At 44.4% G+C, this 23,945-nt stretch overlaps 1 protein-coding gene across 2 annotated transcripts in view; it reads left to right on the plus strand.

The window, feature by feature from the left end:
• Positions 1-23,945, plus strand: part of DAPK1 (death associated protein kinase 1) — a 169,130-nt gene that overhangs the window by 90,015 nt on the left and 55,170 nt on the right. The window lies entirely within an intron of this gene.

The raw sequence follows: 23,945 nt of genomic DNA on the forward strand, positions 1-23,945 counted from the left end.
TTTCATCACTGAGATTTTGGGCACATTGCTTTATGGGTCTGAGCAACAACCTTCTTAACTATAAATTAGGGTAAATAATACCTACTTCAAAGGGGGTTGTGAGGAGATAACTGAGATAAGAACTTAAAAATACCTAGCACAGTGTCTAGCTCATGGATATGTTTACTACCCGTTTCCTTTCTGCCTTCTTTTAAACCAGGAAGTTATAAGCCTCTACAATAGTGACAGTCTGGGCTGGATAATTCTTTGGTCAGGGGGCCGTCCTGTACATTGTAGGATGTTTAGCAGCATCTCTGGCTGCTACTCACCAAATGCTGGTAGCGTCCTCCCTTGCAGCTGTGACAACCAAAAATGTCTCCAGACATTGCCACTTGTCCCTTAGGGGCAAAATCCCTCCCCCCACAGCCACTGCTTTAAAAAAAGAACAGGATTTTAAGAGCACAGAGGATTAAGGCATCTGCTCAGGGTACAGCAAAGAAAAGAGAGGAATCATGGTGTAATCCTTGCTGTGGCTTTAAGTAGCCACTCAGGAACCAGACAGAACCGAGATCAAAATGAGGCAAATCCTTTACCATCGCTAAGCCTAAATTTCCTCCCTTAAGGCTATTGTAAAATACCATGAATACGAAGTTCCTGGAAAAGAAACATTACCAATCACAGCTGTTTTGCCTTTTCAGAGAATTACCAGGTTGTGCCTAGTGACTCAAGAATGTCACTTACCCTCTTTACATGTTGTACATATGATGTCTGTGAATTAATTGCCCTTCTGGTTCCCACCTATGGGTGTATATTTTGAATTCAGCTTCTGTTGACTGACCCCATTCCAGTGGTATTTTCCATTATGTGCATTTATTTTCCATCATGTGCGTACACTGGATGACATACAATTTTTTTATTTGATCTTTTTAGTTTTTAAATTATCATACAGTAAATTTGATGATGGAGGAGGGTTGTACAAGTCTATGGAAGTTAGCGCATGTGTAGATTCATGTCACCATCTCCCAAATCAGGATTCAGAACAGTCCTATTGCCCCCTAACTGCCTTGTACTAACCCTTTTATAGTCACATCTACCGTCCAGCTCTACCTTCACCCTCAGACAACCACTGAGCTATTCTCCATCCATTTGTCTTTTCAAAAATGTCAGAGAAGTAGATTTATACACTATACAATCTTTTGAGACAGAGTGCTTCTTTCACTCAGCATAATGCTTTGAGATTTGCGTATGAGCCCAGTGCTCCTTTTCATTGCTGGGTAGTATTTCCCTGCATGATGCTTTTTTCTGCGTTCAGCCACTGAAGGACATTTGAGTTGTTTCTAGTATTTGGCAATCATTCATAAAGCTGCTGTAAATACTCACCTACAGACTTGTGTGTGAACCTAAGTTTTCGTTTTCATGGAGAAAATCCCTATGAGTGCGATTGCTGGGTCATGTGGTAAGTGTATGTTTAACTTTATAAGACACGGCCAAACTGTTTTCTGAAGTGGCTGTGTCATGTTTCAGTCACTCTAGCAAATGAGGAGAGTTCCAGTTGCTCTACCAGCATTCAGTATTGTCAGTACTTGTTTTTAATTGTAGCCATTCCAGTGGGTGCATAGTGGCACACAGTGTTAACATAATTCATGGTGTGGCGACTTTGAATAAAAGGTGAGCGAGCTCACCAAGAGTGGCTTTTAGATGGAAGGGGCAGGAGGGGCCTTAGGAGATGGCCCCTTCCCCAGGAAGTCAGAAGGGAGTTTCTCTTCCCTGGCTGTTTGTCCTCCACAGATCCCAGCTTCCCCTGTGAACCGATTGTCCATGCCCTTTCACCTGCCAGACATATGGGGGGTTGTGGTGGTTACTTTTATGTGTCAATTGACTGGGCCATGGAGTGTGCAGACATTTGGTCCAACATTATTCTGGGTTGTACCTGTGAAGGTATTTCTGGATGACATTAGCATTTGAATCATTAGCCTGAATAAAGCAGATTGCTCTTCTCAGTGTGGGTTGGCCTCATCCAATCAGTCGAAGAACAAAAAGTTTGACTTTACCCCCAATAAAAGGGTGTTTCTTCTACCTGATGGCCTTCAAGGTGGGACATTGGCGTTTTCCTGCCTTTGGACTAGATCTGAAACATCAGCTTTCCTGAGTCTCCAGCTGATCCAGCTGACTCACCCCATAGATCTTGAGATTTGTCAGCCTCCATGATCACATGAGCCAATTCCTTAGAATAATTCTCTTTTTCTCACCTTTGTGCTCATATTACAAGCCTGTTCCATTCTGTGCTGCGATCAGTGTTTTAATTTTTTTTATTGGGGAAGGGGAACAGGACTTTATTGGGGAACAGTGTGTACTTCCAGGACTTTTTTTTTCCAAGTCATGTTGCTATCCTTTCAATCTTAGTTGTGGAGGGTGCTGTTCAGCTTCAAGTTGTTGTCCTTTCAGTCTTAGTTGTGGAGGGCACAGCTCAGCTCCAGGTCCAGTTGCCATTGCTAGTTGCAGGGAGCGCAGCCCACCATCCCTTGTGGGAGTCGAACCGGCAACCTTGTGGTTGAGAGGATGCGCTCCAACCAACTGAGTCAGCTCAATGTGCCATGTTCAATCTTAGTTGCAGGGGGCGCTGCCCACCATCCCTTGCAGGATTCGAGGAATTGAACTGGCAACCTTGTGGTTGAAAGCCCGTGCTCCAACTGACTGAGCCATCTGGGAGGCAGCTCAGCTCAAGGTGCCGTGTTCAATCTTAGTTGCAGGGGGAGCAGCCCACCATCCCTTGAGGGATTCGAGGAGTTGAACCGGCAACCTTGTGGTTGAGAGCCCACTGGCCCATGTGGGAATCGAACCGACAGCCTTCGCAGTTAGGAGCATGGAGCTCTAACGCCTGAGCCACCGGGCTGGCCCTGTGTTTTAATTTTAATAGACTATTCAAAATATTAGGTCTGCCTGGGAGAAACAGTCATCTTTGCGTTTTAGAAAATTGTCGTTCTTTAGACATAAGAAATGTCCAAACCTGTAGAAAAATTCTGTAAGAGTTTATCTGAGCCAAAACTGATGACAGTTGCCAGGAAGCAAGATCTCAAATGCTCCAGAGCATAACAGTTTTGCAGTTTCTTTTATGCATTTGAAATTCAGAAGAGAACACAAGGAAGATTACATGAAGGTGGGAGAAAGCAAGGCTGGGGTTGGATTACAGGATAGTTAACAAGATTGTGTGCTCTCTTGAGGGTGGTTATGGCTTATTTTAAAGGTGCAGATAACCTACATGCACAGAAACAGTGGTCAGGGCTTGCTTAAGGTAAACAGAAGCCTTTTACTAAAGAAGTTATAGGCCTGGGGTGTGACTACCCACCATGACCCTTCCCAGTTAGGAATTTATGGCCAGATCACCCTGTGGGGTTACTTTCTGAGACCACCTTTTTCCTCTATAGTTCTAAATTCTAACAGCTTAAAGGAAGATTGAGTCATCAGTGACATATTCTGTCTCCTCTTTTCTTTCTTAAGAATGCTAAGGTATGGTGGTAGTTAAGGAGAGAATAAAATTTAAGAATTTGTCAGAAAATAGCCCTATGACTATTAGTGGCCATTTGTCTGTATCTTCTGGCACAGTAAATAAGCTTTGATAGATGTACTTTTCTGATTTATTGCTTTGGGATGAACTCCGTGACAGACAGAGATCTTCCTGAGGCTTACTGATGAAGCTTGTTCCCACGTTGAGACCTTATGTGAGTTCTCGCCTCTGAACTCCAGGCCCATCCTCACGCTGAGATAAAGAGACCCCAAACCACCACTCTGCTCGCTTTTTTAGGAACCGCTCCCAGTATCCTGGATGAGGTACAGAAATTGTATCTTTTCTGTCCTTTTTATGAAACGATTTAGCATCTGCGTTAAAGGCACAATTGTCAAATCCTAGTCCAGGATCTGCCCTTTAAAATTTGTGTTGAGCCGTGAAAGTAACTTGAAAGAATGACTTTTCCCCACTTGCTTCCCTGGGAAATCATCTTTTCACAGCTGATCGGCTCTCGCTTCTCAGCGCAGCATGGACACCATCTACACGAAGGAGGCGTATGTGATGTCTCACATTCACGATCTTGTGTCCTCCACACCCTGTTGTGCCCTAAAGAAGTCATGCCGATACAAAGTCTCCCTTTACTGTGGTATAGCTCACCCACACGTGCTCACACAGGCAAGGCACTACAAAGCTTTTATCTTCAGTGCTTGAGTCATTTCGTAATTTGCCCTGTTACCTGATGAAAAGTGAAGTTACACTGTCCAAATTCCAAGTCAGTGTTAATCAGAGACACTGGCTTCTAGAATTCCATTCCTAAACTGGCCGCTCAGAAACAGCTAAGTGTTTCAGACTGTGGATAGTGATGTATTTTTCTATCTAGCTTCCCTCTGTCCAGCCATGGTTCAGACCCAAATGCTTTTAGGACCAGATCGGCAATGTAAATGGGAGAGGTTGGTCTGCATGAAGCCTCATGTCAGGGAGGCATCAGGGAATGGTGAGGACTGTGGCTAACTGGAACCCTCATGCCCCTCCTCCAAGAGGAAGCCACCAGTCAGTTGACTGTTGCCATGTAGAATTTTGGATCCAGTGTTGCCAGATCTTATTTTCTTTTTTGGATTTTTTTCCAAGGAAAGTCTGTAATCTAGGTTTTTCATGTTGGCAATTAGTTCACAGTCTTCAGGAACAGACAAAATAAAACCAACCTGAAGGCCACACGTGGCCTATGCAGACCTCCAGATTCTAGCCTGCTTCGTGTGAGCAATAGCATTACTTGCTCACTACTGTGGGAGAAGCAAGATGGGATAAATACAGTCAGAGACATCCCCAAAGGGCTAGTAATTCTGTTGGATACACACTTAGCATTCCAAAATGATTTTTTCGATGTACAATATGGTTTAAAACAGTGGTTCTCAAACTTGAGTGTGCATCAGAATCGCTTGGAAGGTTTGTTAAAATATACATTAAATTGCCTGTACTTCCAGCGTTTCGGATTCGGGGTGGAGCCCAAGAATTTGCATTTTAAATACATGCCCAGGTGATGCTCCTGGACTGGGGTTCACCTTTTGAGAAGCGGTTATAGGTTAAATTGTGTCCCCCGAAAAAGCTATGTTGAAGTCCTAGTCACCCTTTACCTCAAAATGTGACCTTATTTGGAAATAGGGTCATTGTAGATGTAATTAGTTAAGATGAGGTCATACTGGAGTAAGGTGGGCCCTTAATCCCATGGGACTGGTGTCCTTATAGGAAGAAGTCCATGTGACAACAGAGACGCATGGAGAATGCCATGCAAAGTAGGAGGATTGGAGTGGTGCATGTACACACTACCAGGAGAGTGGCCTGGAACAGATTCTCCCTCAGAGCCATCAGGAGGAGCCAGCACCTTGATTTGGGACTTCTGGCCTCTAGAACTGTGAGACAATACATTTCTGCTGTTTTCAGCCCCCCAATGTGTGGTACTGTGTTACAGCAGCCCTAGCAAACTGAGACAGAAGCACTTCTTGAGTAAAAAACTATACGTCCTAACCTGGGAGCCCACTCACAGGTTAATCTACAGTTCTGTAAGCTAGTAAAAAACAAAACACCGCATTGTGGTAGTTCCATCAGGAAACTGAGACATGATGTGATGTGTGAATTTTACTCCCTGCGCAAGGCTTGGGCAGAGGAAGACTGGAGGGGGGTGGGGGGGTCTGGGTCAGACTTAAGGCAGGAGCGGACATCACCTCACCTCGGCCCGCTGCAGGGTAGTCACCTTAGTAGCTGAAAGGTTACCCTGTTAAGATTTAAAGTAAAAATCCTAGAATTGCCATGTAAGTATTGGCATAGTGGATTGTTCCAAAGACATCAAGCCTGTTTGGGTTCTCCAAACCTAATTCTTCCCATTTTCCTCTTTATTTGTTCTGCTTGGAATTTAAAGCACATACTTAATCAACCATTTTTAGCTAGTACACATGTGTTCTCTGTCTCTCTGTCTCTCTCTCAGAAATTCAATTTAATTAATGAAGTATATGTTGTAGCCAAGTGCAGAGCATAAGGTCATGGAATGAATAATGCATTCTATTCTTTAATTTAAAAAGGTAATTTTATTTATTTTTTATTGTGGTGAAAAAAACAAAACAAAAAACCATAACATAAAATGGACCATCATAACCATTTTTAAGTGTACAGTAGTGTTCATTATATGCACCTTGTTGTGCAACAGACCTCCAGAACTTTTTCATCTTGCAAAACTGAAACTCTACCTGTGGAACAACTCCCCTCTTTAGTTCTCTTTTTGACTTTGGCTAAGTTAATAATTTCTGGAATTCAAGTTAGTTCATGGCAAACAACTGCCGAGTTGTAGTCAAACATTTGTGCAATATTAGACCACTGTATGCAGGATCATTAAGTAGGATCACTCTCTTTCATAACCAACCCGAGATGCAAACTAGTAAGAATACGACTGTGAATTTTTAATTTGTCTAGCAGCACAGTGGACGTATGTGGATGATTCTTGCTGCACTGTCAGCAAATCCAGAATTGCAAGAGCCTTTCGAGAAGCAAATGCAGTGACTGAAGTGATGGTTTCAAGCTATCTTAAAAGTGGCGGAGTTATACTAAGCTAAATTCAGTCAGAGGGACCTAAGTGATGCTGGTAAATGAGGTGTATCTGATGCCGGAGGCCTTTCGGTTCCAGACTCCCACCCCCATTCTCTGCTCCTCTCTTGGTCCTCAGATTTCTTAAATGGCTTTTTTTTGCCCTGCTACATTTGTCCTCTCTTCTCTGAGCTCGAGCCAGCTTTTTTGACTTTTTGAACTTTTGTTTTTATTCACAAAGGTAATTTCAAGAACTGTTCTGGGTTACACTTTTGGCATCTGGCTCCTCAGATAGCTACGATTAGGCAAGAACAGAGATCTGAAGTGCATTTGGCAACAGTCTCAACCTTTCACAACAGAATTAAATCACGTAAAATAGGGTGATTTTCCATCCAGGCATTTGCTCCAGAAATAAAACCCTGTATGTACGTCTTCCCCCACACTCTTAACTTCTTGCCAGTTCGGTTGAAAAGTGTTTGCATTGTGTTTATTAAATAGGCATTTTTAGTCACATTAAGTGGATTATTTGATTTCCGTGGGACAAGGGAAATCATAAAAACAAACCACATATAGCATCTGAGCTCATAGATCTGTAGTTTTTATCACATATTCCTAATTTTAATATCTGGCTTGATGTTCTCTGTGCTATATACTTGAGTTATAGATAAACGGTATTTGGCATCTTGCTTATGTCCAAGAAAGACAGATAATCGTTAAGGTTTGGTAAACTGGGGTAACACTACTGCCTACCAGCCAGCATTGGGGACTCCTATAGCTCTAGTCACGGCTATTCTTAGACCTCTCTCCAGGGACCACAGACTCTACCTTGTGACTCTTGTGGTGTAGTTGAAATCCCTGAGAACTATTCGCACTTCCTCTTGGAAACTCACAGCCACGTCACAAATCTCATTATTATTCCTGTCTTGGTCAACCTCTCCCCTAACCAGCACTTGGAGAGGATGTCACCAATGGGAACTCTGTGGAGTTGTGACTTCAACTGACCCGCTCAGACATTCTGGTTCCCCTCTCGCCCTGTTCCCTCTCCTTGCTAGCGCCAGTTCTGCATGGTGGGGGCCGTTCCAGTCATGATCACAAGCTCCATGTCCCACTCAGCTGCCTCTCCACACCCAGAGCCCAGCTTCCTCCCAGGCCAAGGGCTACGATTTTGGTGGTCCAGGCTCAGCCCAAACTTCCTGCCTGGCTTTCATGTGGCACCCACATCTAGGCACTGCTGCACCCAGAATTCTGGGATGATGGTCGGGGTCAGCTTTGGAGACAGGAAGCGAGAGAGACTTCACCCCTTGCTCGTGTACCAGAAGAGAGACCAGACCACAGGTCGTGAGTGCAGTTCCCTTACTAGGCTAGTGTTTAGGGCAGGTCATTAACAATCTCTCCTGACCATTCTTGGAGCCTCCCTTCTGCCTCATGTCATTGCAAAATGTTGTTTAAAAAGCAGATGGAAATACTCCCCAAAACAATCTTGTATTGCTTTATTTGTCTTAATTTGTATTTCCAAATAACTGAATATTACCTCACCTTCTTCGGTTTAACCAATTTTTTTTTAATGTGTTTAGCTTGTTTTCAATCTGGCCAAAGTTATTGTAATGGAAATGAGGAACCTCAGGCTCTACTGGGACAGTAGTGTTGTCTTGTTCTTTTCTGAAATGTAAGTTTCATTTCCATTCTCTGTACGGTTCCCAGGCATGGCTACAGTGCAACAAGAAAGCTACTCTATTGATGAAATTAGGTATAAGTGAGTCATGGGCTAAAGGACCTGGTCTTCCCTAGATGACAGAGTGTCTGTAACTTTTCCCTCGATATTTTGTTGGCAAAATTGAAGTAGAATTATTTTAGAAACATAGGGTAAAATGTTCACTTCTTTTAAGGCACTTCAGTTTGGTGTGGCTCTTCCACAAACTGCCTTAGAGAGAGGACGTAGATAAAGGACGAGAGAGGCTTTCCTTGGAGAAGGGGGGCTGCACGTGTTTGATTCTTTGGGTGAGCACTGTGGGGCCTCTGCCTTACATTATTTTGTTTAATCCTGAGGTACACCCGCAAGAGGGTACATATTTGCCCTCAAAGAAATATACTGAGGGGGCAGATATACACGGGCAGCTGTAACCAGAGCCCTCACAAAGCCATCCTACCTCCTGGACCTCATTTCCACAGGAACGCTAGGACGTTCTATGCCCCCTCCAGCATCATGGAAAGGCTAAGAAATGAGGGGCAAGAACAACAGGGCTGCCAGACAAGCCTTGCTGGAGAGAAATAGAAAGGTCTTCAAAGTCCAGGTTGGCTTTCAAAAGGTACTGAATCACTGCTTGGAAACTGAGGCAGACAAAAGGGGCTCAAGAACCACCTGAATATGAGAAGCACTGCCCTGGGAGGTAAAGGTCAAGGTGACTGACTGGCCAGCCCTAGACGAGGAGCAGAGTGAGTGGGGCAGGATGGGAATGTCCTCCCTACTCCAAGGTGGTCTTGTTTATTTAACTCACCCTTCCTGTCCCCTGCAAAAGTTGACAGCTTAGAAAAGATAGACGATGGGCCTTATAGGCTAAGTCCTATATGGGCCTAGCAGAATTTTAGGACGCAAACTAAAATATTCCCTCCTCTAGAAGCTACTGTCTGGGAATTAGAACCTCTCACCCCTATATCTGGATAGAATGGGCTCAGTTTTCGGAATCTGGAGACTAGGGACAATACCACCCTCCTGCGGTTGTACCCAAGGGTTAAATGAGATAATGGAAAGGTGCCTATGTTTCTGAAAACGTTATGCTGAGTGAAAGCAGCTAGTCTTCAAAAGACCCTGTATCATATGATTTGATTTATATAAAATGTCCAGAATAGGCAAATCTATAGAGACAGAAAGTAGATTAGTGGTCACCTAGGGCAGGCGGGGTAGTGATGATGAAGAATAGAGAGTGGCTATTAGTGGGCCCAAGGTTTCTTTTGGGGATGATGAAATGTTCTAAGATTAGATTGTGGTGATTGTTGCACCACTCTGTGAATATACTAAAAATCATTGAATTGTATACTTTAAAAACGTCAATTATATGGTATGTGAGTTATATCTTAGTAAAGCTTTAGAAAACATCTCTGATGACTCCCTCGTGCCCACAGAAAGAGGCCCACACTCCATAGAATGATGTAGGATCTTTGAACCCATGTCCAGCCGCTTTCTTATATCCGACTGCTTCCCCTCCACCCCTTTCATCTCTGCCCCAAAGCTCCACCCACAGAGAATCTCTCCTTTACCAGATCATGCAGTGTTCTTAGGCACCCCAACCCGTTATTTAGGCTACACCCTCTGCATGACATGCCATATCTTATGTACCTAGAGAACTCCTACCCACCTTCAAAGCCCAGCTCCCACAGATTTAATTGCTTTCTTAATGTGTATTTTCATCACCTTTTGGAAGTGTGTTCATTATAGCACTTACCATGCTATATTTTAAATGTTTGTGTATCTTTCTTCCGTAATGAACTGTGAGCTTTCCAGGGATGTGCCAGCATTTTACTTACTTTCTTTCTAGCTCCAGCATCCAGAAGAGGATGCTATTAATACTAGCACACAGTCAGTGCCCTATAAAAGTGGTTGAACTTGAATTCAGTCAAGGAGACTGATAGGTAATCTTGATAAACATCAGTGAGGGGCCTTTCTGGAGTTAAGATGGTGGGGACGTAAAGAGGAAGCAAAAGTTCTGCATCATTTGTGACCTGCCAAAAGTAGCCCTCTTTCCTGAAAACAGAACAGTTTGTCACCTTAGCTCATTTCCACTATGGGCCAGAAAGGGTTGAGACTTGGGGCCATGGGTTTAAGGGGGGAATGGGAAAAGAGTAGGGCAGAAGGAGAATTCATGGGATTCTGAAGGACAGGAGTTGAGAATCTACAATACGCCTGACGTTATGATGCTAGATGCCAATGAGAGTCAGAGGTGGGTGGCTAAAATTAAAGCTGCTGATTGTCACTGGAATCTAGTATGATAATGCCCATCACATGGCATGTACTCAATAAACATTTATGTAAAAGAAGGAGGGAAAGAAACAAGGTGAATTCTTCAGACAATCAAGTCACCTGTGCCCAATTTACATCGAGCCAACCCTGCTCAAAGCCTGGCATGACCCCAGGCTGACGATGCTGTTGAAAAAGAGATCTAGACTCATCTCCATCTTTCTTAGAGGCCTCGGGTGGGGGTGGCTCTTTGTTTTCAGAGTCCTCATCAGCCACAGCAGGGTTTCAGGGTTTCTTCCCCTACCTTGCCTTTCACTGAGGTGGTCAGAGGACCTGATGCTCAGCTCCATGCCCCTTCTCTTCCTGATTCCCCGTCTTCTGCCAGTGGCCAAAAGGGGAAACTGAAGTGATCTAAGAGCCTCCCTACCTGCTGAGTGAATATCGACTCTCACCTTTTCCATCTCTCCATCTCTTCTTCCTCCAACCCTTCTTCCTTCTCAAAACCATATCAACCTCAAGGGAAGGACCGCTCTGCTCTATGCCTCCTTTAAATTGCAGCTTTCCACATCTGGGGGGTGACTAAAGAAGGGGTTGGCTGGCACCCCTATCTGATGGGCCAGGGGTCTTTCATCTGGGATTTCCAGGTCCTTAACAACAACCAGCAGCCTTCATTTGAGCCTTTGGGCTGGACTGTCGGAGAGAATAAACCCTGTCAGCAGTGGGAGGGGTGGGTCCCTGTGTGTCCCCAGATAATAGCCTTCCCTTGTTTTCAACTAGACGAGACAGATTGATTTTGGAATAAACCTGCATCTTTGGCTGTCCCAGCTTGGTTTACTTCCCACGGCCTTTGTTCTAGCACCAGTTATAATGACCCAGGCTGAAGAGATGTCTGGCTGCCCCGGCTTTTCCGTTTGCCCCACTTTTGATTGGCCTAATTATTTCTGTGGGTTTCCAAAGCTTGGACTGAAGCCATTAAAGTAAAAAGAGGGCTGGCTTAAGCTGTGGTCAGTCTTGCTGTTTGGTTTCTTATTTCCCTTTACATGAGGACCTTCTTTCGTTCAAGAAATCTGCATGGGCTGAGGAAGTTTATCTCTCAGCTCCTTCTCTACCACGTACCCCCCCACACACACTGCCTCGAGCGGCGCCTCATCCCTGTGTCACATCATCCAGTGCACATTGCACATCTCATTTGGAGCACTGGAGTAAACGGACGAGACTATGCGTGGCTGGAGATGACTGTCCTCAAGGTCCAACAAGGCACCTCTGCTCCATCTAGACACCTGAGGGCTGGAACGCCTGTACCTCTGCACACCTGTACCCCATTTGTGGTAACTCGGCTGGCAAGCTCAGCCATTGAACTCTAGGGTGCCATGCCCGGAAGGCCATATGTGGCCTTTCTAGTGGGCTTCCTGCATGAACCAGTTCAGCCAAGGATTCCTCCATTCCTGGGGCGTCTAGCACCCAGCATTCCTGCATCTCCTAACATCCTAAAACTTCCCAGAGATGGTACAGTCTTTACAATTGGTCTCGTGTGTATCACCCTCATAGTCGGGATGGTATTTCCTGAATATTCTCCAGACTCTGCATCTCTCTTAAAATGTGGAGCCCAAGACTATCTGCAACCCTCTGGGTGCTGACTGATGGGGGACCCACCTCATGCTTCAGGTTTTAAATCCACCCAGCATCCCTAGTCCTGGTCGCTAAAGACCTACTCTGACCCTGGGTTTTCTGTCTGGCACAATAGCATCTGCTTTTTCTCATTTGAATTAATTTAAAATTCCTCTGGAGTGGTGACTTTTGACTCTCTTTCTCTACTCTCCCTTTCCTCCCCCACCCCCCCGCCCCCATTAGAACCAAGGCCTGGGTGGCTCCAGATCCAGGGCTTCTCATCCCTCTAAGGTTCTCCATACATTCATGCTGGGCTGCCAACACAGCTCATCTCACACACAGTCTCCTCTTTCCAAGGGCATCCTTTCATCTCATGGACTTATTTGGGAAGCACATTGAGCCACTGCTCTACAAAGGTTTCTATTCTTGCTGTCTTACATGTTTCTATTTCCCTTCCTGAATTGATGGCCTCCATTGTTTTTGTGTCTGGGAGGTTTCTAGAAGCTTTAAACTGATTTTTATCTGTTTGGAATATTTTTATGTTCCCTCTACCATCCATTTCTCTTTCCCATGTCCCCTCTCTCTCTACCCTACACGGAAACAAAAACAAGTGCGGAATCAGAAAATGAGCAAGTGCTCATAGTTGGGGGCGGGACGGCTGTGGCTCACACGATCCCCTGCAGGGGTGATGGCCACCTACGTAAGACATCCTGTAGGCCTGACATGTCACCCACTGCCTGAGCAGCAGACCTTGATCACCCAGAAAACAACCAATCAAGGTTTTCTTCTTCCAGAGAGCTGGCTCTAACAAACCACGTCTCTGAATTAATAGCATATTTTCAAAAGTTGCAGTCATTTTCGTCTAGTCAGTGCGTAGAAGGCAAGTAGATTCTGTTCCCTGAAAGAGGAAGAGAAACGAATCTAGTTTTGGTTTGTTGACTTGTTTCATAAATGCCTCATTATATTCCACAAAAAGCTTCTTCAATTAGAAAAAAAGGGTGGTTTTTTTTGTTTGTTTGTTTGTTGTTTGTATGATGTCTAGCTGAGAACTGCAGCCTCTTGTCTGAAAATCTGCAACTCCATCATTTGGCCTTGAATTTGAGCGTGCAGTCATTTCAGTGAGGGGCTCAGATAATCATATCAGGGGACCACTCGGACCAGAGCACAGTTGCTTATTATGCTTTGTCCACAACTCCCGCCACCTTCATAACAGCTGAGTAATATAGTCTGGTTCCATGTTGTGCTGTGCCTGCTGGTATTGACAAATCATGATACATTTTCTGTTTACTAATCTAGCATTCTGTTTCCATCTGGGATACTAAAAGGAAGTCATGATTCTGCTCTTTCATTCTGAATGAAAAGTGATTGCTTTAAAATCTTCGTTTTTTTCCACAGAAGCCATACTATAATCCAGCTTCACAGATTAGTCAGTCCTTTATAAAGTCAGTCCTCCTAGAAGACCAGATTTTTGAGACAAGAGACCTTTTGGAGATCCCACATTTTTCCCAAATGTGGGTCTCTTTGTAAGACTGGAATCTTTCTTTTCTTGTCACAGCTGGCAGAGCTAACAGATTTGGTCCCTCATGCACAAAGCATACATCCTGAAACATGTAGACCAACTGTTCCCTTATTCAATTTTCTTGCCAGTTACAGTCTGTCCCCCTTGAATCATGGAGGCTCCCTCTCCCCCTGGATACAAAGGCACTGAAATAAAATTGGTGATTCTTGGAGAGTGCGAGGGTCAGAGTGCAGAGTTGTAATCCCAGGTGGAGTGATTATACGGTGGGTTGGGAGTGAAGGTATAACACGAGTTAGAGCTTTTGTGAAAGTTTCTGGGCATCAAAGCAGAAAGATTTTTGATGATCCCTGAGCAACTTCTATGTGCCATCCTCTGTGCTAAATGCTTTTCATTTCATCTAGTTTAATGAAGAAGGCACAAAAAACATCATCCTCTTTAGAAAGCTCAGCCTGAGGGCCAAACCCCCGAAGCTAAGGAGGTACAACATTTCCCTTCCTCTGAAATGGAATCTGGTCCCATGTTGTGCTGTGCCTGCTGGTATTGACAAATCATCATACATTTTCTGTTTACTAATCTAGCATTCTGTTTCCATCTGGGATACTAAAAGGAAGTCATGATTCTGCTCTATATTTTTTCCTGAATAATAATTGCCATTTATTGAGGACTTTTTATGTGCTAAGCATTGAGCTCATCATACAGATGTCACGTCATTTAATCCTCACAAAAGCCCAAGGAGATGGGGTTCTGAGGCCCGTCCTGGGTAACTTTTGTTGTGTAACAAACCACTCCAAAGCTTAGTGACTTAAAATGGCGACAGTCATTTGTTTTGATCATGAATCTACCAAGTGGGCAGGGCTCCGCTGTGCCAGCTCATCTCTGTCCTCTGTCGCATCAGTTAGATGACTGCCTAGGGCCTTGGACCACATAGCTAACATGCATATAGGTCCCCTTTGCTCTGCTGCTTCTAAATCCTGTCATACTCCTGAGTTGGCCAGAGTACCTGACTGACCTCAGTCCAGGTTTCTGCACCTTTTCTTGCTTTAACTGGACCTGTGGTATCAATGCCCACCACAGCTACAGTGGCCCAGTGAAGGAGATTCTAGAAACATTCCTAAGTCACTTCACCTGTATTTGGAATTGACTTTCAGAACAACCCTGGCAGAACCCTAGGCTTGAGGAGAAAAGACCCAGAGGTATGTGAGAACCATCTTCAGAGAAGGGAAGTTCACGGAGTGGCTTGTATTCTGTGGCCCATGCTGTTCAGGAGCAGGGCTCGGCAAATTATAGCCAGTGAGCCAGAGCCTGCCACCTGTTATGTATAGCCCTCAAGGGAAAAAAAATGGTTCTACATTTTTAAATGGCTGAAGAAAAAAGCAAATATATGTAGCAGAGTCCAATAGTTGCAACAGAGACTGCATGGAGACCCACAGATCTTACGGGGAAATGTTTGTTGACCTCGGTTCTAGAAGGCAGAATGAAGACCTAGATTTCAGGACTGCACAAGAAGGAATTTTCTAACCATTCTTGTCCATGGGTAGGCACAGCAGACCCCAGCTGAAGGTAATGAAGGCAGAAGGTGGGCCTAGGACACTGTAGGCAGTGGTTTGCTGGTGAATGTGTGACCGCTGGCTCTCCAGATGAGAAAAGCCTGATCGGTTATGTTTGTCTACGTCTGTGACACGAGTCCCACCATGGCCAATTTCCAGTTCTGATGTGATACAACTAAAGGTGGGAAGAGATGCCTGTAACCGGCTCTGCAATAGGTTCAAGGGATCAACAATATGTAATGCTGCCCTCAGGTGTCCCCCGATCTAGAGACACACAGGGGTGTGGGGAGGAACAGTAGTGCTGGGAAAAACAGCCCTTACAATTCCATTTGCCTGTCTGGGCTCCATCATTAATATCTCTAAGTGCAGAAAGACTAAGCACCTTGCTTAGATCACAGAGCTGCTAAATTCCACCTGCTATTTCATTGTCCTCACATTTGGTTTAGAAAGCCTTGATCTCTAGAAACATTGGTAAATTTGACTGCATCTAAGTTGAGAAAGTCTGTTTAGTAAAACGTCCCTTTAAGCAAAGTAAACAGGCAAAAGACAGATTGGGAGAAAACATTTGGAATACACAAGAGATCAAGGCTTAGTATGGAGAGGATATAAGGAACACCTATCAATCAATTAAAATTAAAAACTATGACAGTCCAGTAGAAAAATGGGCAAAGGGTGTGAGCAGATGGTTTACACCCACTCAAAAACAAACAGCCGTTAAGCCTGTGAAAGAGTACCAAGCAGGGAAACGTAGGCTACAACAGTGACTCATTTATTTCATCCATTGGTTTGGCCCAAAGTTATAATGCCATGGCTGTGGTGATACAGCACAGTCCTCAAATATGTAAAAACCAGCATAACCTATGAACCAGAAGTTCCAGGTTGGACTGTATATCCTCGAGCTGAGAAAAACTCGCACACCATCAGAGGAGCCAGGTACACCAAAAAAATCGTTGCCTCATCACTTGTGATAGCGAAAACTTGGAAACACGACAAGCCCTTTAGTCAGGGAATGGCTAGACACACTGATCGACATGTTGGTGAACGTCAGGGAGCAGTGACAAGGGGACGAAGAGCTCTCTACCAACAGGCGTTACTGAGGTGGGAGAGCAAATTGAAGAGCGAAGTGCATATAGTCTCATGCCATTTCTGTTCTTAAAATGTAGATAAATCAGTGCTGTGTAGTTCACAGAACACCCATACAATGTTCCAGAGGGCTGTCCACCATATTCACAATAGTGTGTGCTTTGGGGAGGTGGGGAAGGAGAGCGCCACGATTGACAAAGAGGGGAGATAGACACAAGGGATTTTAGTTTTATATATGCATGTTTTCATTTTTCTTAAGGAGAATATATTTTTGTATTTCTTGGGTAATAGTAACATTTTTAAGAGACCAAATTAAAGTTCAAGTCTCCCCAATAGAACGGCTTCCATAAGGGAGTGTGTCAGCACTCTGGGTCAGTCATCCAGGTTGGCCATGGGGGGAGGGGGAAGAGGTATCTGGGTGTACGGGTCACTTTAGCCTATGAGATTGGACTTCCCTTGGGGACTCTCTAGTCACCTCTATCACCTCCACACAGGCCTCTGTGTTCTCTTAACACTTGTCTCAGCAAGAAACCACTTTGTCCTTAATTTCCTCTTATACAATTAGGACTCTACAGAAACATGTTAAATACATCGTTATTTAACAGGAGGGAGCTAGAGTCCCGTGAAAAGGTTGGTGTTGGGTTGGGGTTGCCAGCACTTCCTCCTGCTCAGCCCTAGCCTGCCTTCCCCCTAGGGTGTGTGCCCTTTCTCCCAGCCCTCCTGGTTGCTCTCAAGCACATCTGGGTTCCTCTAAGTTCAGACCCAAGGAAAGATTCAGAGAGAGGTGTTCTCTCTCCCACAGAGCCAAGGCCCACCCTCTAGCTGACCTATTTCATGGCTAGGTACCTACCTCTTCCCCAGATTTTTGGCCCCTGGAATGTCCACCGATTTCAGGAAACCCCTACTAAATCACAGGCATGTGTGGCCTCGTTCCATTGTTAGCAAGACAGCCACTCAGAATCCCTCACTATTAGCTAGCATCTGGACAAAAGAAGCAGAATAGCTTCAAGGGTTTTTCTCACCCCACCTGTGGCTAAGACGACTTAAGGACAGTGGTGGCTGCATGGAATGTGGATATATTTACTGTGTGCCAGACACTCATATCCTAAGTCATATTATCCCTATTCACCCCCCCAGTAGTAATAATATTCTCATTCTATAGGTATTATCATATCCTTATTCAGTAGGTATTAACATCCTCATTCTATAGACAAAGAAACTGTGCCTCAGAAAGTAACTTATCTGAAGTCACAGAGCCCAGACTGAAACCAGAATGCCTGCCTCCAACGCCTTTTAACCTTTGAGCGATAGTCTTCCCTTAGGGATTTCATTCTAGAAACCTTCAGAAGGCGCCTGCCTGCCTTTTTGCACAACCTCCCTGAGTAAAATGAAACATCATTTCCCCAATGGATTTTGAGTGCCAGGCATTCTCTTCCATGAGAATCCCCAGAATGCCTTTGAAATTGTTAGGTTGAATTTGAGGTGGAAACAGACAGAAAATGTGTTTTCAGACGCAGCTTGTATTTTGAATTCAAAGAACGTGTGAAGGTTAGGAACTCCTTCGATATTATTTGCGTGAGTTGGGGACAACAGAGTACATAAGCGAAGAATGATGTTCAGCGAACTCCCAACCTACTCTGCACCTTAAAGTCTCACCTATTTGACAAATGTGGAAAAAGGATATGGGGTCTCATCCCAACTTTCCCGTCAGGTACCCCAGCTTCAGGTTACATTCTGCCAAGTCCTCAGTTACCCAAGGAATTTAAATTAGAGTGTGAGAGGTGAGAATGTGAAAACCTTTTAGGAACCTTTCCAAAATTAACAAGAAAGAACAGTCCGCACATAGTGAGGACAGTGGAGCACTGACTGTCCAGTTTGGGTTATTTAGAGGCAGAGCCAAGAAGTCGCGGGTACTTCCTTGCCCTCACACATTCGCATCACAGCCGCCAGGACAGTTTGGATTAAACGGAGACTCATCTCAAAGGGTCGAGGTAATTACTTGAGGACTAGAACAGATGTGCATTTCTCACCTACATTTTTCTAACTTGAATTTAAGAGTAATTATAACAGTGCAGAAATGAACCCTTCCTTCATAGGACCTGAACGTAAGACTAAAAAGCAGTAGTGGATTCTAAATACCCTCCCTGTTCACTGCTTCCTCTTCCTGAGTTGCTTTAGCCATCCGGTAACATTTTATTTGCAGCCTTGAGCAGTTACTTACTACCTGCTACTGTGTCCTCTCCAAAAAAGAAAGGTTGAAGTCCTAACCCCCAGTACCTTAGAAATGTGACCTTATTTGAAAAGAAGGTCTTAGCAGAAGATATAATCAGTTTAAAATGAGACCACTGGGGTGGGTCCTAATCCAGTCTGACCGGTGTCCTTGTAAAAAGGGGAAATTGGCACAGATACAGACAGGTACCAAGGCAAGACGATATGAAGAGACACTGGGAGAAGCCATGTAAAGGTAGAAGATTGGAATAAAGCATCTACATCCAAGAAACGCCAAAGGTGGCTGGCAAACTGCCAAAAGCTACCCTGTTTCCCCCAAAATAAGACCTAGCCAGACCATCCGCTCTAATGCGTCTTTTGGAGCAAAAATTAATATAAGACCTGGTCTTATTTTACTATAAGACCAGGTATAATATATTCTAATATAATATAACACCAGGTCATATTTTAATATAATATGACTCGGTCTTATGTAATATATAACATAGTATATATTACATAATATATGTCTTACAAAATATAAGACACTGGGGTCTTATATTAATTTTTGCTCCAAAAGACGCATTAGAGCTAATGGATTGGCTAGGTCTTATTTTCGGGGAAACAGGTAGGAAGAAGCAAGGAAGTTTCCCTTCAGGTTTCAGAAGGAACATGGCCCTGTTGACACCTTGATTTCAGACTTCTAGCCTCCAGAACTGGGACAATAAATGTCTGTTATCTGAAGCCATCCAATCTGTTAGTGCAGCTGTAGCAAACTAATACAATGACCTGTACCTAATGCTTATAAAATATACATTTAGGATGAAATAAGATTGAGAATTTCAGTTCACCTGTCATAAGCAGTGTGACATATTTTCCAAAGATGGCTGCAACATCATTTCCTGCCCTACATGTTTGTCTAGACCCTGGAAATTCCTTCATTAAGGGATGTATTCCAAATCCCCTCCTCTTGAATCTGGAGGGGTTTGTGACTCACTTTTGATGCTGTGTGACTTCTGAGGCAGCTTGCTGGAATACTTGCCCTGGAGCCCTGAACTGCCATGTAAAATGATCTACGTGTCTTGAGTCTGCCATGCTTCCTGAATTGTTCCACTGGCCCCCAATTCACCAACCACACCTGCTTGCTCTGTGACACCAAATGGGGAAATCCAGCCCAACACTGCAGAATCATAATGTTTACCTTGAAATGGCTCATCGAGTATGGTTAGCTTGTAGCCAAGAATCTCCTGCAGTTTAGGTTATAACCAAACTTAGTCCAGAATCAAGCCTATTATGTCTTATACAATTCCTAGCAAGAGTCAGGGATCCTGAATAGTGTTTTAATTTAGAAATTGGAATCCTGTGATAATTTCTCTTATGTCACTCTGAAGGCCCATTTTGTTTTTTTTAAGCTATATGTGTTCTAATTACATTCTGTTACAGCTAGCTTTTAGAGGAGGCCGTAGTGGGAGTGAAAGGCAGGGAAGAAAGGGAACCTTTATGTTTTCCAGCTCTCTTGGTGCAAATAGCCAGTGCTTATTAGCATTCATTTCACACAATTTCCATGATAATGCTATAATTTAAAACACTGACTAAAAGAACTAATAAAAGAGGTTAGACTTGCTTTCTAAATTTACTGCACAGGTTACTCATGTCTCTCTCTCTCTCTCTCTCTCTCTCTCTCTCTATCAATCTTCCTTCTCTTAAACAAATTGTAAAATTTGGAACAAAGAATGAAAGTGCCAAGGTTTGACTGATCTTGTTGACATTATTCTGCTTTTCGGCCACAACACTGTAAGCACTGGAGTCGTAATTCTAAGCATGTATGTTGAAGTGCCTATGAGAAAAAAAATCTTCAGGTCGCTTTCTGCCTTCTGAGATTTGGGGGCTGAATTATGAAATGATACTTATGCTCCCAAACGTTGGCTGAGATTACTTACTTTTAGTTACTTTTATTAATGGCTAAAGGTCATTATAAGTAAAGGTTCATGGCTAAAGCGTCTGCCTTCCTGTATTGGTGTGAAGGAGGATGAGTATGTATGTAGGGCCTTCAGGGCAGTAGGAAACCAGTGATGGGTTCAGGTCCAGTGACATAGGGGCTCTCCTAACCCCGCTAATGTCTAGCTAAATGATTTGGCTCCATGGGCAAGTGACAGCGTGGACCTCATTGTGAACAGCATGAGATTTGAACAGGAGCTGTGAACAGGGTAGATGGAGAAAACTAGAGATGACCTATGTTTCCTTTCTGTCAGTCTGTCAGGCACTGCCACTTTGTAGGCTGGTCCCTCCTGGGGGCTCCCGGGTGGTTCCTGGTTCTCATTTCTGTGGTCAGGTAGCACTGTTGGCATTGAGTTGCTCAGCGCAAGAAGACTGAGTAGGGCATGAGGTAACCAGGCCCAGAGAAAGGAAAACCTGATTTCTGTTGCCTGGGCGTCATAAACAGACCCAGTTCAAGATGGTGAATGTTCCAGTCTTCTATTGCTGTGTAACAAACTACCCCCAAGTTTAGTGGGGTGCGGGGCAGGTTCCCTGGGAAGCAGACTCTAATACGGAGAACAGCATGTGGGATGTTTCTTAAGAAGTACCCTTAGGATCAAGACTTGGAAAGGAAGAGAAGGAGCGTGGGCAGAAGAAGTCGTGCTGCTTTACAGCTCAGCACCAATGCCAGCTGGCTCAACACACACTTCCAGAGCCAGAATGGCCCCTGAGAGTGGCCTTAGCTTGGGCTGAGGTGACCTGTCCTTTATATCAAGGGTGGGCAAACTGTAGGCTGTGGGCCAAATCCAGGTTGCCACCTATTTTTATAAAGTTTTATTGGAACATAGCCATATCCATTCAATTATATATTGTCTAAGGCTGCTTACACTTTGCTTGGGGAGAGCTGAGTAGTTGTGACAGAAGCTGTGTGGCCCACAAAGCCTGAAATATTTCATATCTAGCCATTTAAGTTTGTTGTTCCCACACCGAGCAGCTATTGGGTGTGGGCTTCCTGTAAAGGACACGACTTTGGGCAGCAGTTCTGCAGCAGAGGCAAGCCCTAGAGGGCTGAGGGCGGAGGGTTGTGCTGACTCCACCTCAGCAGTGGGGACAGCAGGTCCTTCCTCCCAGGAGAACATGGACAGTGCTCACGGTGTCCACCGCATCAGCTCCAAATGGCCATTCTATTTTGCACACGATTTTGGGTCACAATTCTGGAAGGACTCAGGTGGACAGTCTGACCTCTGCAGCCTTGGCTGGGCTAAAGGGTCCACTTACAAGATCCCTTCCTTGCTCAATGCTTCTCAGCCTTTTCCCCCCTGTACGCAACATCTCATCTTCAGGGACTCCTCTGTACTGCATGATGGTTTGGGGATCATCGCACGTCTTACATGAGGGCTTCAAAAGCCCCAGGCCCATGAAGACCCACTGCAGCTGGCACAGTGTCACTCTGACGTGTCTTAATGGTCCAAGTGGTCACAGGGCCTTTCCGGATTCAAGGGCGTAGAGCCACAAATGGAAGATCGCAGCCCAGAAGAGCATGTGGCATGAGATGTTACGCCAGTTTTGTAAAATACAGAATGCCTCAGTGCGTCAAGTAGCTGGTTCGCCGGGTCACAGAGCTGTTTGTGCACATCACTGCCGTTAGGCCACACCAATGGATTTGAGTGGGGAGAAGTGAGAAGCAGGGCAGGATGGGCACTTTCATGTGGGAGCCTGCCCGGGCAGAGGTGGCATGGCATTGTACTGGAAAGGCGGTTTCTTTCCTTTACAATAGCTTCTGTTCCATTTACTTGGCCTCAGCCTATGCCAGACCTGCCTGCCATTTGCTTTATGTATATATATTACCTTTAATCCTCAAAACCCTGAAACTAACAGGTCAATTATTCCTGTTTGATGAGAAATTGAGGCTCAGAGAGAAGGAATAATCTCCTGGCTGCAGAATTCAGATTTGAGCCGGATGTGCCAACTGTGAGCCACACCCCCTGTGCAGCCCATGATGCAGTAGTCGTCCTAAGTGATGGCTGCCAACGCCAGAGAGCAAAGAAGCAAACAGATGATGGGAGCATCTTTCTCAGCATTGGTCGGCTGACAATTTCCCATTTTCCTCCTTTTTGTTCCCCACAGCTAAAGGATTCCCTCTCCCTATGGGTTTTAAGAAGAATAAGAAGACAGAAAAATGAGAAGCAGTGGGTTTCACGCAGTTGAGGGAGGAGCCCGTGTGGAGCCTATGTGCTGTGGGGAGGAGAGAAGAGCAAGGCTGGGAGGGTGCAGGCAGGAAGGCCACTACCCGGGGAGTGTCACCAATACCTCTGCCACCCCGCGGGGCTCCTGGCCTTCCCGCTGGCTCAGGCTCTGTGGCACATCGCAGATCTGCCCGAGCCTTCTGCTTGGGTCCCAGGGTTGGAGGAGTCACCTCGCGCTTTGAATAAACATCCTGAAGTTAAATATCAGAAGAGGGTTTTGCCGCAGGAGCATGTAATTAATTAAGGCTTTGAAAAAGGGTCCTCAATTTTCAGTGTGCGAAGAATCACCTGGGATGCTCGTTAAGAATGCGGCATGTCCTGATTCCCCACTCTTAGAAAGTCACAGGCAGCAGTTTGGAAGTGAGGCCTGGGCCAAGCTAAGAAACCACCTTGGAGGGTGAAGGGTTGGAATCTGAAACTTTAAGAAAATAGCTTTTCTGTCATTATTGTTTAATCTCATGAGCACCAGTTTTCTTCTCCTGGATGTAGCTGTGGTAGGTATAATGTTTATGGAGCTGTATTGCCAAAAGAAAGATAGTGAACACAGCAGGTATATGCCTAATTGCAGTTAATTATTATGTTGGAAATGTATGGTTAAATAATAAACATTAACTTATAAAAACTCTTATTAAAAGTTCCCTGTTACTTGCCATTAATCACTACCGTGGATTTTTTTAGGGGGGGGTTGTTCATTTATCCATTTGATAAAAAAAGTTTTGAGCTCTTGCTGTGTGTCTGGCACCGTGTTAGGAGGTGGGTGACAGCTGGGGGCCAACAGCTAGGGGCTGACCTCTGCCATTCAGGGACCTACAGTCTGGCCAGGGAGGTTGATTACATAAATCCCCCAACAACCACGTGTATTTCCATTTTGTGTAAGTTTATTCTTCTTAGTTAAGGTATTTGTTAAATGCATTATTACTAAAGGTGATTTTTATAAATATGTAGGGATTTGCATATAAATGAATACAAAAGAAAAAATTCTTGTCAGGCTATATATCATGCTTTGGGGTTTAAAAATTGATGAACATATAAATTATGAACTTTCCAGGTACTCTCTGATTGAGCTAGGAAGATATATTCTATAAATTCCGTACAACGTTAGCTTGTAGTTTTGCTTCTTAGTGAGTGAGTTAAGATTTCACCTCTAAACATGTTTAAAACATTTTAAGGATACATTGATTTTTTTTTTCCCATCATGTCGCTGCTCCCTTCCCTCATTTGTGAACATAGCAAGGAAAGTGGTACCCAA

The sequence above is a fragment of the Rhinolophus hipposideros genome (genome assembly GCF_964194185.1).
Source record: "Rhinolophus hipposideros genome assembly, chromosome: 11".
NCBI lineage: Eukaryota > Metazoa > Chordata > Mammalia > Chiroptera > Rhinolophidae > Rhinolophus > Rhinolophus hipposideros.